Raw genomic sequence first — 18,338 nt, 5'->3', positions numbered from 1 at the left:
ATAAACTGGAAAAAAAATATCCTTCATTCCTATTCTTAGCCAAACTGCTCCACACTTCCAAAAACTGTCATTCCAATGGCCTCCACTTTCTCTAACAAACAAATTGTCAGCCCTTATTTTCACTTTCTTTCTCTCGCAAAATTTAAACAATTTCATTTTTATTTACACAGCAGGCAAATTATCTATGTAATGACCCTAGTCTAGTAATTCCCATTGATTATATTGACACTTAATGGTGAGGCCAAAGCTAATCAATCAAGGCTCTCCAGATGGTGAAAATAGCAAAGAAACTACTCAAAATTCTGAGACTCTCTCTCTCCCTCTCTCTTTTTTTAAACTCCCTTTCCCAGGGGTACACCCCATCATGATCAAGACGATGATGATGGAATTTACATTGGGGAAAGGGGGCTTTTGCAAAATCGTCTCCTCTGAACCCAAGTTCGGATTCTACCAATTGACCCAGTGGAACAAGGAATAATGGACTGTCCATGTGTTGTGCCAATTGTAACAACTCAGTTTTTATCTGTAGATGTCTCTACACAGACGTATGGAAACTCAGGTGCTATTTGGACACATATAAGGATAAAATCAAGGCTGCTCATTTGTGTTTTTTTAGAAGTATGTTTAGCTTTAATAATCTGCAAGGGAGACAATGAAGCCACATTATGAGAGATCTAAGCAGCAGACTTTAGGGACATGTGACGAGTTGTCCTAGAAAATTGATCCATATTAGGACATCAAAAAGGACTAGTGGCATGACCAAGTACCCAGAAGACAAACCCCATCCCACCACACCCAAGACGAAGGGATACTTCTCTCTTCAAGACTAGAGCTGAGGGCGACATAGCACTTTACCCACAACTCTACTATTCTTTCCAATGGGAAGATTCAGAACTAGTATTTTGAGAGACGGAATTGAAGTCCTTCTAGAGTTTATGACCCCCAAGTCTTCCTCCCTCCATGCTAGTTAAAACAAATGTCAAAAGTAACGGCAGTCATTTTTTATCTTTTGGTTCAACGACAATGCTATTAGAGTCTACCTTCCTGACACCACACAAAGAACGGATCTTTAATAAATCCTCTATCTTGTCAAAAGTATAACTGGTATTGAAGTCACTATGTACATAAAATGGAAGGGGATTTTCAAAGAAAGCCAATCCTGAATCTTAAAATTAACCCCCTCTCTCTCGGTATTAACTTTTCTACTGGCCTCAGTGAATCTTGGGTTTAGGAAAACACTCCCTCTGGCTCCCCCATTTCTGGTATAGTGTTCAGGGCAAAGTAGAAAATCAATGCCCATATCAGTTTCAATTCCAATGAAACAGGATGCCATCTCGTAGACTGTCAGTCTTGACAGATCTAAGAGAATAACTTTCATTGTATGAGGATTTTACATTAAAGCGAAGACACATTTATCCGTTTCAGAAGCATAAATGGTCATATACACATAATTACTTTTTGTTCTAAGTCAAACGTAGGCTACTTATACCCTTTAACTTCCCTTTATAAATATTACTAACAGAAAAAGCTCAACCATTATGAGATATCAAGTGATGTTTGTCCTTCCTTAAGTTCTTGCGTCTAAAAAGCTTCAACAACAACTACTACATAGTTCCCTTTGACATCATATTCACTTGTTTAACTACCAGAAAAGCAGGTAGAGAGGTAGGCAGACAGATACATAGAAAGATAGATAGATAAAGCAAAATTTACTCTGACTTCCTAGGAAATCGAACATCTAGTGTCCTGTTAGGGTAATTTCCAAAAATTGGATTACAAAATACAGTAAGAAGGAAGAAGGGTTATCCTATTTTTTTTCCCCCTCTAGAAGGAATTACTGAAGCTATCCCCTATAGTGTCTCACCACCTGGCATTATTTCCCAACTCGACTCCAGCACATAGACCTGGAGAGATGAATTTTCCTACTAGGATTTGTCTCAATTCATATATACAAGTTGGGGCTATTCCTTCCATTATTTTAAAGCTGGAAGGTCAGTGCACATAGCAAGGGAGAGAGAAAGAGAGAGAGAGAATATGAATGAAAATAAATGAGAGAGAAAGGAGAGAAATCAAGAGAGGGGGAGTGGAATGAAAAGAGCAAGGGGGTAGGAAGGAAGGGAGAGAGGAGAGTATGAATTCACGCTGCCCACAGTCCCCAAAGTGCTCTTGGCTACATAGACCCGGCACTCTTTACTATCATATCAGATACAGACTGCTTAATCTTAATTTTGCTTGTTAAAAAATATTTATCCAGATACAAAAATAAACCCACTGCAAATTACAAGTTGTCAGGGTTAAAACTCTACTCCTGTTTGTGTGGGGGAGGATAAGAGACCAGCATAGACATGAATCATTCTCAGTAATTTGAGTGTTTCCATGACATCAATGGGCACCCGTCCAGGACTCTGTCGAAGTCTGCGAGGTACCAAAGAGGCAGCGCAGCCAGCAGGAGGCTGGGAGGTGCACTTTTTTTTTTTTTTTTAATTTATTTATTTATTTATTTTTTTTTTTTTTAGGATTATGCTCCTTGTAAAGATTTCATCTGTAGCAACCACTTTTACCATCAAATAGATCGCTCCAGAGATCCTGAACGAACACATTTCATTCTGATAGTGTAAGCCTTTAACTTTATTACATCTTTTTGTTTCCAAATTCAACTATAAATCTGCCCTCAGAGCCCAAACCCCTGTTTGGGAGCAAAATAATCAGGGACTGGGGATAAACCCAAGCACCTTCTCAAACATATGAGATCTATTCCCATCATTTGCTAATGACAAACAGCAGCCATTTTACAATGACATCTCAGTTTCTAAAATACATACACACAAACATATATTATATATATATATATATGTATATATCTTTTGTGTAAACTGCCCATTAAAAATTAGCTATGGTTTTGATGTTGATTTTCTGCTTAAAATTCACTGCAACATTTGTTTCAGATAATAAAATGTTCAAGAGCGCTGATAACATGTTTGAGGAGGATTCTTAAGTGACTATCTGTGCTCATGAACACAAAAGCCCCTCAATGTCTGTGTTTACTCTATGTCAGGCGTGGATTTTTGTCACTTAGACCAACTGGCTGGCGCGGACAGCTTCTTTCCTCCCTTCTCCATTCTTCGACACCCACCTCCCCCCATCCCTACAACCACAACAGAGCTTTGAAAGAGCGAAAGACCCTATTTTCCCAATATTTAAAAGAGATAGCAGCGATGAACAAACCCGGCGCGTTCACTGCGGAATTTTCGAGACGACCCTCCAGTACTAGAATGCGACAGCCGCTGCGGATATTTTTTGGCACAAAGACAATGGTGGCAGTGCCAAGCCCCATGGCTAAAACTACTCAAAAGAGGCATAAGGGTAGCATTAATCGCTCAAGTCTTTTACTGCATGGAGTACTGTTGTCCATATTTTAGAAACTAAAAGTACCCGTTAGTAACATTTGTTGTATGCCCATAAAGGGGTGGGGGGTGGGGGGGGTCTGAAATATATACCAGAAACCAATCTTGTCAGGCATTTGATTCATTTTTATACCTAAAAGGACCAAATGTTAAATTTTGCTGCTGGTGATGATTTGCCTTGCATGAAGCGAATGATATGACCTAATGGAGCACACTGAAGGCTGAATGAAAGCTATAGAGACGAATTCATATAAACTAAGTCGACATATTGGCTAAACAACTTTCTTCTGCAAAAATGATGTATACAAGGAACATGTAATACTATGTCACAATTTTTTAAATTAAGCAAGAAAAACGCTGTAAATGAGCAGACACAACATCCGTCAATCAATCCTTCTGGAGACAAAGGAGATCAACACGCAGCCCCTTCTCCAGAACAAGTCAGCATCTACAGTGAGCAAACAATCCAGAAAGTCAACACGTGTTTTGACCAAACTGAACCCACCAGCTGCTAAAACCTATATTTAAATTTGACTATTAAAAATGGCTGTAATTGATAATCGATAAAGGATTTCCTTGCCTCTTCTGTTGCCCTTGAAAAACTAATCTGAGCAGAAAACATAAGCTGCTTCCAATTTTTTTTAGATTCTTGTTGATCTATTCGGTAATCCTCTATCCTGCTGCCCTGGAAAGGTTAAGGGGGGAAAATGTTTTTTTTGTCTGGGTGCAGTATTGTTAACAAATGTCTATATAATTCCAAATTTAGTACTTTTATATTCTTCTATCATTTTCTATTTGCCTTCTAATTTTTTCTTTTAGTATATCCATGGTATCCTATCGTGAGAGAATGCCCAGGGAACTGGGTAAGAATGAAAATATTACTTGAAGAAAAAAATGATCTCATAAACCCATTCATTCACAGGGATACATCCAAGAAGTATCAATTCTGGTCGATGACTACACCTGAACAGTTCTAATCCACATGGAAACAGACAAGAACAACTTATCGATACTATGATTTCTGCAGATAAGCTGTGACATAGAAGACTGCGTTGGTGGTTGACCAGTAGGGTAATAACAAGGTCAAGGTCATATTTGGGTCTCTAGCCTTTCAGTCTTAAAAGATCACTTTTAAAATTATATATAAATGGTAGGCATCTCACCCACCACTGAAAAAGATGCACCTTTACCAGGGGAACATATCATCCCATGAAAAGCCTTAATGAAAAATTATCTGATGTTTCAGGACAAACCAAGCAAGGCTGCTTCCCTGTTAATCCCCATTCTGGGAACTGAAGAATGAGCCTTTTGTTCCCTGGCACCAGACTCGGGAACTCATCATAACCATGTTCAGATCAGAATAAACCTCTGTCCCTGTCCCCAACCCCAACCTATCCCTTGTTACCCTATTAATTAGTATTGTGATGATGATGATGATGATGATGATTTTGCATACTGAAAAGACTATTTCATTAAACAATGACCGAAATCTTGGGCAGTTCTGAAAAGACGCATGAGGTTACGATTGAGAGTCCTTTCACCTTTTCCATGCTCGCTTTTCCCTCCTTTGCCCAAGTAAGCATAGCTGAGTCCTGGCCATGCATTGTCGCCCACTACGCAAAGGCCTTATGTAGACTGATTTATTCAATCTGCACAACAACCCTAGGAGGCAGGTAATATAAACACCCATTTTGTAGATGAGCAAACTGAGATACAGAAAATTGCCCAAGGCTACACAGGCACTAAGTGACTTAACCAGGATTCAAACCCTGGCACTTGGATTCCAAAGGTTATGGTCCTAGCACTACTCTGTGCTGCTGGTATTTAAACTCTTAAAAAAAAAAAAAAAATCTATAAATAAGCAAGAAGCCCAATACTGAAGACTCAAATCCCAGAGCTCAAAACACTCATGAATTTGATATGAAATTAATGAAAGTGTCTTATAGGTGGTGATAATTTACATTTACATGGTGTTTTATCCCTAAAAGGTCTCTTGGTACTTCAGAGTTGTGCAAATGACGTACACCACACCTGTAACATCATACAATAAGCTGCAACCTTCTCCACGTTAACTCGAAGCTACTAATCCACGAACACGGCAGCAGCCTGAACCTCTACACATTCCCCGTGTGAGGAGTATGACTTCATCTTAAGATACACAGAGAAGAGTGGAAGGAAAAAATACCATTAGAGTCTAGAACAACGCAGCATCGCTCATGAGGGTCTTCTCTGAAAGAGTAAGCCCACAACAGCCTCCCCAGAACAAAAGGAAGGCTAATTTAAAGGGCCTAGGAAATGTTACACCCCATCTATATCCCTCCCCCAGAAATGTACATTACATTTTAACACGTTAAAGCCTCTGACAAGTCCTCCACTGAAGACATTTAATTTAGCTTAACACTATCTTTCTTAAACTTATGTGAATACACCTAACTGCCCCATATCTTTTTGTCTCTTAACACAAGTCATGAGGAACTTTTGAGAGCTACTATTACTTAAAAACAATAACAACCAAAAAAACCCAAAAAAACCTTACCACTAAGAATGTATTAGGTCAGTAAGTGTTTGGCATTTACTATGAAATAAATAATGTTAACCTAAAAATTGTGTTTTATTTTAATTAAGTTGATCCAAAATCATTGTTCACTATTGGTGATGTTTCCATGCAGATACATCTTTGTTATTCTGACTAGCTGGTCCACTTTGCCCCAGATCCTTGTTTGGTGGTGAGAGCCCGAGCCTGCATTTGCAAGAAGTCAGAAGTTGATCTCATTCTTCTGATCTCCACAATTTAAAGAGCACTGGTTCTCTCCTACAGAATCTTTTTGTACCAGGACAACTCAATCTTCAATCCATCGGCATTCAAAAATCCAAACTTAATAAATGTTATGCTAAAAGAAGAATTACAACTCAATTCCAGCAGATAAACTAGTCATTCCACAGCCTAAAGAAATTTCTTCCTTCCCTTCTTCCTAAATTGAGACCAGAAAGACAAGGCGGGGGGGGGGGGGGGGGATGTGAGTAGGCGCATAATTTGTAGCAAAGGATAATGGGAAGTAGAGAGCTAGCCATCTCCCCAGAAAAGACTAGCATCAGTCTTCTCTTTCACTGATGTGCTTAAGCCATAAAAATAGAATACTCAGTAATGATCTATAGCTCTGATCCTGGAAAATTATGAGTCTTGGCTGCACTTCGTCACTGATTCACCTCATCTCGTCTAGACACTGCGCTGCCTTCAAAACAGTGGGTGGACTAAGATTCCAGATATGATGACTGTCTTGAGGCACCACCAAAGCTCTTCCCTTTAGGGGCCTGTCTATGGTGCAGAATCTACATTGAATTTTCCTTAAAGCACTCACATTTGTAAAGCACTGTACGGTATGCGAAGGAATGTAACTTACATATTTAAGACAACACACCCTAAGAACTCCTTCGGTGGGCACTTTAAGCTCTATCTTTTATAGATGAAGTCACTAAAATGAAGAAAGAACAACCAACTTCCGTAAGTAGAAGAGGGTATACACGTATCAAGAGATGAAGCTAGAACATAAACTTCCAACTCCAGCACAAAAGCCCCTTTAGACAACACGCCACTTCTTTTTGGAGTGTTCGAGATGTAATGTCTGCATCTACTCTGTTAACAAAGATTATTCTACCTGTCTTCTTCTCAGTGTGTACCACTACCCCTCCCTTCACATCCTTTTAATTCTGATTGTAAGGCAAAAAGGACTGGATAAAAAGGCTAGAGATGATAAGCATTTTGAGGGACCATCTCTGGTATACCAGAAAGCACTTTCTAAATGCAAAATAAAAAAGTGCAGCCTTAGATTATGGGACAGGCCCCAGACAACAGCCAAAACAGTCCCCTCACTCGGTGTCATGCTCAGGAGAAGTGCACACATTATCAAATTAAAGCACACAAGTTTTATGCTTTATTTTCCAAATGCAGGAAAATCTTTCATTGAAAATAACGCTAATTCCACAGAGTGTGCAATTAATCAACATAATCACGGGGATAAGTTAGCTGTTTGGGGAGGTGTGTCAAATAACTCTTTAAGGCCACTAAAGTGCCACTTCAGCCACCAGAGTAATGATTTTCTGAATCAGCAATTTGTACAAGGGTCCCCTGGAGACCTGAAGAACTAAGGGCAACCCCGAAATCACTCAACTTACTTCTAATGAGTAACTTACCACTGGCTTTATGTGAATAAGATCTTAATAGTTCTGCCGACCCTGTTTTACATTGTTATCACAGTTTGTGAGTGATGACTGGCTCTAAGAGGACCACAGCAATTACAGACTTGGGTGCCCTCTGAGGAAACAACATAAATATTTGAAAGCTTACTTTTGTTATTTGAAGAAACATAATAGTTTTTTTATAAAAATAAAGAAAGGTCAGTCTTGCAATATACACTAAAGGCATCAAAGCAAGCAGAGAGAAATATTTTCACTAGTCGTAGGAGGAAAGGAAGACACAGGATGGGCGTGGAGAAAAGCAATCCCCCCAAATTCTGTTCTACAGCTAAGAAACCTTGCTGGTCATGAGACCCATTAGGGAAAGGGTTCTTTCTTACAACAGAATCTGGGTTTCTTTACCCCAGGGTATTTGCATTCAGTAGAGTAGGATCTGATCTTCTAATTCTAGTCTATTCTATTCTATTTTTATTTTATTTAAAAGATTTCATTTATTTGATAGAGAGAGCGAGTGCCCACAAGCAAGGGGAGCAGTAAAGGGAGAAGCAGACTCCCCGCTGAGCAGGAAGCCTGATGTGGGGCTTGATCCCAGGACCCTGGGATCATGACCTGAGGCGAAGGCAGACACTTAATCTACTGAGCCACCCAGGCGCCCCTAATTTTTTTTTTTTTTAATAAAATTCTACTGGTTAGTTCAACAAGCCAGGGGTAACAGTAACCAATTTTAGTGACAGCCTCTAAGGTTACATTAGATAGAACTCCAATAAACCTGGTGGCCTGGTGGATAGCAACAACAAAAAAATAGGTTACTACCCAATGCAATCCATTTAACTGGATTTTTAAAAACAAAAAATTATTTATTTCCGAGGCCCTTTCTGACAATGGTGGCTCAGAAACCTTTTTCTGGCGGCATACTTGGCCTTTAAATTTGTTCATCTCCACTAATGAAGACTGGTTGTTTCAAAGAAACTAGTCTCCCATTACCAAGTATTTTCATCCCTCTCATAAATGACAGAACTCCAAGACATGAGAGTCCCAGGGATGGAAGGTCACTCCTCTTCTATCAGATCCACTGGCCACTGCTCTGCAAATATCCTTTTCCTCATTCAATCCCAAGCCAGAAATCACCTACATATTCCAGGGTCAACCTCTCGCGAACATGGTTTGTTAAAAGGGCCCTTTCACCCAGTTATCTACCCTTCCATGCTCTACTGAAGGCAAGTCCATACACAGGGAGAGAATGTGGTCCTTTGATCCCTCTGGAGGAGATCTGTGACATTTCTGGTCAGAGGCTGTAGAAAGATCATATGAATAAAGACTCTGCTGGGGCGCCTGGGTGGTTCAGTCATTAAGCGTCTGCCTTCGGCTCAGGTCATGATCCCAGGGTCCTGGGATCTAGCCCTGCACTGGGTTCCCTGCTCAGCAGAAAACCTCATCCTCTCCTGAGGCTTGTTTTCCCTCTCTTGCTGTCTACCTCTGGGTCAAATAAATAAATAAAATCTTTAAAAAAAAAAAAAAAAGACTCTACAGCCTGGCTAATTTTTTTTTTTTAATTTACCAGCAAAATTTAAGAAAATCTAGAGCTACATTTCACCATCCAAATCACTTTTGGCAATAAATTATTTGCTGCCCATTAAGTTGATGTTCTAACAGAGTCTTACTAATATTAAACGTAAAAAATAATACTGACCAGACTCTGAGTAAGCCACAGTGAGACAGCAAACAGAGGAAAAGGTTTAGTATTATGTTTGTTATTGCGTCTATAAAGGAAAATCACATATTTTAGCATCATGGCATATAGGCAATGGCCTGAGTTTTCAAACCAAGTTTACAACTAGCAAAAATAGGGTTGCCTGGGTGGCTCAGGGGGTTAAGCCTCTGCCTTCAGCTCAGGTAATGATCTCAGGTTCCTGAGATCAAGCCCCGCATCGGGCTCTCTTCTCAGCAGGGAGCTTGCTTCCCTCTCTCTCTGCCTGCCTCTCTGCCTACTTGTGATCTCCTTCTCTCCGTCAAATAAATAAATAAAATCTTTAAAAAAAAAAAACTAACAAAAATATAATAAGTATCATCTCTCAAAGAAACCACAAGGACATTTGATACGATACTCAAGACTGAACCAAAGTAAGACGGATGGGAATTTCATGAAGATTTTAAATATAGTTTAGACATATGTATAATATATACAACCATTCTACTTGCATATATACACATACACATAGGAAACCTTTAAAAAATTGTAAGTTCTTTTTATTTAAGTAATCCCTACACCCAAAGTGGGGCTTGAATTCTCGACCCTGAGATCCAAAGTTGCACGTTCTTCTGACTGAGCCGGCCAGATGCCCTCATTTTAAACCCCAGACAGAAGATAATGCTAGTGTCATTCATTTATATATGTAAGACAACAGATTCTCCGGCCTTAGAACTGAATTACAATTGGTCTCTATTCCCTAAACATCCATCACTGAGAAGCTGGGGGGAAACAGCCTAAAATACAAAATACATTTCAGAGCATCCACAGAGCAGACAAAGAATGGGAATACTGCTCATTATTGATCCTGATCAACGTTGAGAGATCAGGTCCACAACAACCAAAGAGGAAGACAAACAGGACCAAACTCCTCAGAGTCCAACTGCCTTGGGACAAGAGTCACCGCTAAAGGAAGATGATGGTTCACAGATAAAATTACACAAGCCGCTGAGTCCCACACTATGATGTTTAAGGAAAGCCTCCTAATGACTGAGTACAGAAGCATGACTACATCAAGAGAGGAAGGCTGGGGGCACAGGAAGGAAGGGCGAGGCCATGGGAAGGATGGTCAAAAAGAAGAAGGGAGGAAGGACAAGGGAGTAGTCAGAATACTGACCTCATCTGACCAAAGTAGGCAAGAAAATAAAGTCCATTACAAGGAATAGGTGTTTACAGAGAGCAATTTTCAGTCCAGAAACTTGCAAAAATGATCATCTGGACAGTTGTAAAAGAGATCCAAAAAACAGGAACTATGGAAATAAATATTTGTTGGGGCCTCTGTGTACCCTGGGTTGGCGGCTGGTACATCAACAATGGACATTGTTCCCAAGAGGTAAGGATTTAGATGGCTGAAATGCAAGGGAGCAAACCCAACAATGTGCATCGGTAAGGGGCGAAGCGGTGTACTGAAAAGCACAGAGGAGGAGACTGCTGAATGGACCTCATCGGGTAACAGGTGGCAACAGGAGAGTGTGTGTTTGAGATTCTGTGCAAGATGCTATTATAACTTAGGGGCAACTTGAGACTGGTTAGAATGCAGTTCAGAGTTATTAGACAATGTTAAATAAATCAGAGACACTTGTATCATTTATTCAAAACAAATTTTAAGATAACTTAAATTGGAAAGGTACCTAAATTTTAAGGTACCTAAAATTGGAAAGACAGGAAACTGGAAAAAAACTTAGATGACATTTCCCTCCTTCCCTAACTCTAAACTCTTCTATCATTCCATAGTTTAGGGAGCTGGTTGGGGATATTTTGAAGTCATTTGCTTACAAATCAGAGAAATTTACAAGGTAAGACAAAAGAACTGCAAAAATCTAAACTGTGCTTAGGTAACAATTAGCAAATTGACTCAGTCGAGTCATTCATTTCAAGCTGTGTAGAAATCACTAACACATATAGTTATTAGGAAGAATTTGAGGAAAACTTGTTAATAAAAAAACTGTTGCTATTTTAAAGACCCGTCCATCACCCAGAGCCCTGGTCTTCACTGTCAGAACCTTAGGGTACCCTCCATCCAAGCAATGGTGGAGAGACCAGAACGCCCCCTCTGTGACTGCCCTTGTGTAAGTTAGTCCTGTGACCTGGGGACCTAGGGACAAAGGGACCATTGGCAATTTGCTCCTTTAACATCTCACACTCTACAAACAAAACCAAAACAAAACCAAACAAAAAGAGGTTCCACTCAAACTACCATTCTCAATGTCTGCCGGCAGAGAGTGGGGTGGAGGTGGGGGGGTGTGGCATAGCTTCATCTGGTCTGCAGAGAAGCCAAGAAAGCCTTGGAAAAACATTGCGATGGACAGTCATTTTCCTCCACGAGACAAGTGACAATTCTTGACACAACCAGGCAGTTTTCTCCTAGGGATTATCTGCCACAACTACTACCTACAAAGAGTCATATGGCAAAGTTTCAATGATTTATCTTTTTGAAGTCCATTCCCAATTTCGTCCCAATAAAAATTCTTCTTAAGTATAATCAGACCAGGGGGAACTATGAAAGCAACAAAAACACAATCAATGGTAATATGAAATCAACCACTTAAAAATTCAAGACTGGTATATACCCGACATGTTGTTTGAACTATCAGGAGTCTACTTAGCAAAATCAAACAAACAACCCACCCCCCCAAAATTTATTTTCAAACAGAAACAAATTAGCTGTCATTCTCAGTATTAGCCTACAACTTTATAATCACTACTAATATATGATTATTTTTATAAAAATGCAAAGACAAAACACACCAAAAAAACCCAACCGTGAAAAGTAAAACAAATGAAGAAGCCCTCACAAGGGTTGGTTCCAATCTGAGCAGCCAGCAGAGGGCGCACATGCCCCAACAAGAGCTGGCTGTGGCCAGGCACCACCCAAACTCACTTCAGACAAAGTCTGACCAAAATTTGAATTGGGGGGTGGGGGGGTGGCGGGAAATCATCCTATCAGTGGCATTAATGAAACAAGCGTGCTTACTTTAGGATCAGTGTGAAATATACGATTACACTTTATTATTAAATACTGACTTTAACAGATTTCTTAGCCGCTTCATGGGAAGTTGTCCATTAAAAAAATATATAATTCTTTGTATGGAAGTGTGGTTTTATCAGTTTTCAAGGTCACTGCAGTTTTTTATAGTTCCATTATTAAGAATTACCTATAATACAGGAATTTGTGGCATAACATATATTAAATTTCTAAAACACAAACAGTTGTTTTGGTGAGTATATTAAATTAACTTTTATAAATAGAGTCTCTTTTAGTATATTTCCATGTGTCATATATAAATCTAATGAATTTTTGTAACTCTGGAGCAATCAAATATGTATCACTTTATGGTTAAATGAGATATATGAGTTACTTATTTTTCCACTTGCTTGCGCTTGATTATTTGGGTTTCTGTATTATAGTATTTGGGGTTACAGGGGTACCTGGGTAGCTCAGTCGGTTAAGCATCTGCCTCTGGCTCAGGTCATGATCCCAGGGTCCTGGGATGGAGCCCCACATCGGGCTCCCTGCTCACAGGAGAGCCTGCTTCTCCCTCTCCCCCTGCCACTCCCCCTGCTTGTGCTTTCTCGTTTGCTTTCTCACTCTCAAATAAATAAGATCTTTAAAAAATATATAATATTTGGGATTACAGTAGATTGTACCAGAAAAATACCTGGCAGCTATGTATGAACATGTACGTATAGAAAAGGGCACTGTTTATCCTTTTAAGGAAGTTTTCCTATAAATGCAAAAGCCACAAACTCCTCCTAAAGCTTTCTAAGCTTGTGATTTCAGAAATAATATCACGACTTGGAAAAAAAAAAAAAAGGAACTACCTCATGAAAGCACCAAATTAAAATTGACATCAAATACTATATTTTTTACATTTACATATACAAATTAAATAATCCATAGAATGTTCAGTGTCTAATTTCGAATAGATTGGAATAAACGGAAGGTGTGCATTTAAGTTTCAAGATGGAAAGCTTGGTAGGATAATTAACAGTCACTTGTCCATCCACCTGAATGATCATTTCAACCTCACATCTCCTCACCAAACAGAAACAATGAAGCCATGGAACATCTCCATAAGGTGATTTTTTTTTTTTTCTTAAGCATTCTCGGTAGATTTGAGAGTTGAACTTAATTTACAGCATCTACAAACCAGGTGGTTTAGGTTACATGTAGGTCACGATAAATAATACTTATCCTTCGGCTGATGTGGCTACACCATTTCTGCATAAGTTAAAATGACGATGTTTTATTATTCCTAAGCACTCAATTCTGAAATGTTTGCACAATCTGTTAAGTCCAGGCAAATTTAAACGATTTTGACATGCAGCCTGCTAAGGCCAGTGACGGGGATAATGCCTCTTTACGTGGGTAAAATTTTGTGACATATAGGTCACTCTCTTAAGGGGAATCAACTGTGTGTCTCTTCTCTGCATTTCCACCACAATCCTTCATCCTGCAGCCTGGAGCTGAGAGCGAGATGCAAGAAAGGAGCCGAGTGCTCAAAGCAAAAATCTGCTTCCAGGACAATCCATTATATCTGACAAGTTAAATGTTCCATGGTAGGCCATATGGCACGAGAGCAGGCCCGACGATGGGAGAGGGGAACTCGGCAAATGCATCACAATTAAGGAGTTTGGCTACAGACTTTACTTTGAATTACTTTTTTTTTATTATTAAATTTCAAATGCTGTTCCCCCTCGATTTTTAACTGAATCCCTTTTATGAGATAATTTCTAAAGTTTTTCCACAATTTCTTTCCCATCTCATGACTGTGGGTACTGAAATCTAAAGGTTAAGATACACATGGCCCTTTTTATCAAATGGAGTTTCAAAGGGGAGGACCTGTAGCCTCGTTTTAAAAATTTCAAGACAAATAATAAGAAGACTCTATCTGTTCACCAGACAGGAATATGTAAATGAAATTGGTCGTTAGATTGGGACATTTGAGTGAAACTGATAGAACATTAAAGTAATTCGGTTTCCATTCTTAAGTCTAAAAAAATCTTAAAAGCCATACAGTCATAACTGGCATGTCCCTGCTTCTTCCACAGTTTACTTAATATTTATGAAATTAGCAAATTCATTGAAGACTTCCTCAGTTGAATCTAGCCCTTAGCAGGCCACCAGGAAGGACTTCTGCATACGCTGCTAATACCATGTCTCAGACACAAGTCTGATAAGCTCTTTAAGACACTCCTTAAAACCAGGTGGTCCATGGCAATAAATACTGGTTGTTGGAAACAACGTCATGTAAATAATATCTGGACTGTGATCAAGGTGTGCATGAAAGGAGAGGAAATGAAATTACCAAAACAGTATCATCACACCACAGATACCACCATTCATTATGTCATTCTTCTAAATAAAGAAAACAAATGTTTTTATTTCTCCTGCAGAATTCTCAAGAAGAGAACTGGACATACACTAAAAACTGAAAATGCTTTCTAGAGAAGTGTCCAAATGCAGCTGGTCTAGTGTCTAACAGTAAGCTTACACCCTCAGTTCCTGGGAAAGACACATTCTTAAGGAAATTTTCATATAATTTGATATATATATACACGTGTGTAAGCATACACATATACAAATTATAATGCGTAGGTTCTTCTCAACGAAAGCGATTATTGTTCAAGTATTCACACTGGTTTGCAAACATGAAATTCATGACGATTGAGAGAAATATGTATGCATCTTTCCGAAAGAGAAGACGCTAAGACTCATTTCCCTAAACTATTTTCACTCTCCATTTCTCCAGAGGGTCACTATTTCCCTCCAACATACCCGCCCCTACCTTAATTAAGAATAACATTATTTCAAAGAGCATATCCAGATACTTTATAAAAATGGGTTATTTTTCTTCACGTGTCAAATTAGTAACACATTTTCTGGTGGTCCCAAAGTTAGTATTTGTTAATAATCTAATATAATCTCATATTTGCATCTCTCTTATTTTTTAACATGGGACAGTTCACTGAGTTACGAAGATGGCATGTGGGTTATGAATTGGTGGTTTGCATTAAAAATCAATTGTTATAGCTCTTTGTTTTTATCAAGTGATTTGACATAAGCTTCATCATAATCCTGTTAGGTAAGTATCATAACTATTATCATTAATACTTTCATTCAGTAGATAAGGAAAAAAGGAGATTCAGAGAGGTTATGTATCTGCCTTAGAGCACACAGCTCTGTAATGGAGCCACATCTGCCCAAGCCTATTTCTGATGCCAGCATTTTATCGCCATGCCATACCATATACTTCATGAAGTAGGCGTATTAAAAAGATTTAAGCAAGTGTTACTTAGGAATGCAAGTATATATTATACATTTTTATTTCATATTGAAGAAAAGTAGCCAAATATCCTGGTATTAAAAAAATGCCCAGTTTGAAAAAAGCACCAGGATCCTATGCCTGGGTTTTCTAGGAGGACGGATCACATACTCAACATGCAATTACACAGGGACACACTCACACACAGACACACACTCGTAAGATGGGCCATGCACACCTCGGCACCAACAGGGTACACTGGGCCATTGTGTACTGTAGATCCTCTTTCTGTGTATCCAGATCCACATTTTTATTACTAATTAAAATGTCCAGATGGTAAAATAACACCTGATCTGAGGGGCTTTTAAGTACAGTAATTGTCAACGCTCAACTCCTACATTGTTAACAAATTGAAAAAATTGGCCTGCACTGAGTTTTACATGTACTGTTTCCAAACCAAAAGTGAAATGCAGTTAAAACTTTAATAATTTGAACAGAAAAATCCCCACAGGAAACTCTTTACCCAGAAAAAAAAGGAGAAAAGATCTGCCATTCAGATCATGACTACTGAGAGAAAGTCTGCAAACTCCAACAGAACCGAACATCATATCATAGCAATACAGTTGTGTTTTATAGGGGAAAAATACATAATGGGGTTAGAGCTAGCTGTTCAATAGCCATTCAATCCTATCATTTCATAAGGCCTTTCTCTGCACCTTTTGTGTTATGGGTTTCTAAATAAAAACCAATTAATTTTTAAATGTATTTGTGTCTCTTTCTTTTTTCTTGTTTTGGGGGTTTTTTGTTGTTTTGTTTTTATTTTTGTTTTTGTTTTGTTTTGATGTGCATTTCTATGCCACATATAGGTACAGACCTTAATCATAGTGCCAAAACATTTATTATCTCATCTGCTGTTTAAAAATACAAATTCTGGGATGACCCCTGAAATTCAGGTTAGGCCTTCCTTCATGAATAATATACTTGGGTAAATGACAAATGCTTTTAAAAATGTTTTAGCAAGTTACTTCCTAATCCTAAAAGGATTCTTTTTTTTTTGTTTTGTTTTCCTCAAGCAAACATTTTTGCAAATATTTAGGCTGCTTTGATACGCAAATGTTCTCCCAAACATTTCCCCCAGCCAGCCAGCCACTGAAATCTCTCCACAGACCCCAACCAATGGGAAAGTTTGCAAGGGAAATAGGAGAAACAACTGAGTAAGAACACTGCCAGGAACCCTGGCTTCCCTGGCCACAAACAAATGTTGATTTTGTTGCAATACCTGAAATGAGACCTTGGGATGTTTTAGTGAAACTACTTTAAAATGCCCAGTCATGGGGCTGTAATTCCCCTTGGCTGAAGCAACAGTTTCTGGGGAGGGTAAAACTGATCGCCCACAGGTTTCCTATTTCAGAGTTCAATAACTCCAGTAAATGTGGCTTGCTGCTGGACAGTGAAAATCTCATCACTTTTAAAAGAAAATGCTCACAGGAATTAACATGTGCAAAACAGGAAACAAAACACACACACACACACACACACAAACAAAAAAAAAGCAACAAATAATAGCATAGCCAGGGTCTCAAATCTTAACAGGTATAATAGGAGTACTTTCAAAAATGCTCTCCCAACGGAATAAGCCAGGGGAGAAGAGGTCCCTAGAGCCATCTTTACTATATAAATAACTCAAGAAATCACTCATGCAAATGAAGGATTTCTAGAAATAAAAGCGAGAGGATAGCATTCCAAAATAACTTGTAAATACAGGATCAATACAATTATTATGAGTAAAAACAAACTCTAAGACTGCCTTTCCCTTTTATACTCTGCTTCAAAAACATCCCCAAAATCGGGTTTGGGAAATAATGGGATTCTTCAATAACAGGTTAACAAATCATTTCACACCATGTCTCCAGTTTATTCAGTAACATAAGCCACCAGAGGCTGGCTACACAGAAAACAAAACCAAATTTCAGGATTCTGGTAGCTAGCACCACGCTAGGCGTTCCTTAGGAAGGTGTGAGTTGGTGTACTTTGTGAATTTGGTGGGAGGAGAAAAGTTAACAGTGAGTTTACCAAAGCCAGTGGAATGTTGAGCTTATAAAATTACAATGATCTGCTTTCTCAGCCACGAACCTGCTAATCTACACTTGTTCCTTCAATTCTGCCATCATTTCCTCATTTACACATATTAGAAGTGGTCAAAGATTTCATCAGATGTGGTTTTGACAACAGCAGCAAAGTGCCTAAAGCCACAGATTTTTAATTGAGCCCAAAATACAGATTTTAGGGAAAAAAGAACCAATCACAGCAGGAAGGGCTTTAAAAGGGGGGGAAAAGGAAACATTATCTTGAATAGTTACTCTGCACTTAGTTGCACTGTGTGAGAAGAAAAGAAAAGGGCTCTATAAAATGTCAGAATTAACCGATCGTTTCAGATTGCTTACAGGTGAAATTCTACCATCTGGATGGGCAGTTTGCCCACATAAAATAGAAGTAAACTATAAGGAAAAAAAAAAGTAAAACCTTCTTCTGCCTCCTATTTTAACACAATAGATTTTAAGGGAAAGAGGACAGAGCCACCATAATCTCCAGACGTTGCCACACACCACACACACACACACACACACACACACACACACACACACACACATTCATGTACAAACTGAGAAAACAAAAGTTGGAATAAAGCAAGAGACAAATAAAATTCTGTTTCCTGGAACTCTGAGA

General features: G+C 38.8%; 1 protein-coding gene across 11 annotated transcripts in view; it reads right to left on the bottom strand.

The window, feature by feature from the left end:
- TCF4 (transcription factor 4) overlaps positions 1–18,338 on the bottom strand; it is a 347,099-nt gene that overhangs the window by 171,041 nt on the left and 157,720 nt on the right. The window lies entirely within an intron of this gene.

The sequence above is a fragment of the Martes martes genome (genome assembly GCF_963455335.1).
Source record: "Martes martes genome assembly, chromosome: 13".
NCBI classification, from domain to species: Eukaryota; Metazoa; Chordata; class Mammalia; order Carnivora; family Mustelidae; genus Martes; species Martes martes.
The sequence above is the reverse complement of the archived record's forward strand: the minus strand, read 5'-3'. Positions and strand labels throughout refer to the sequence as shown.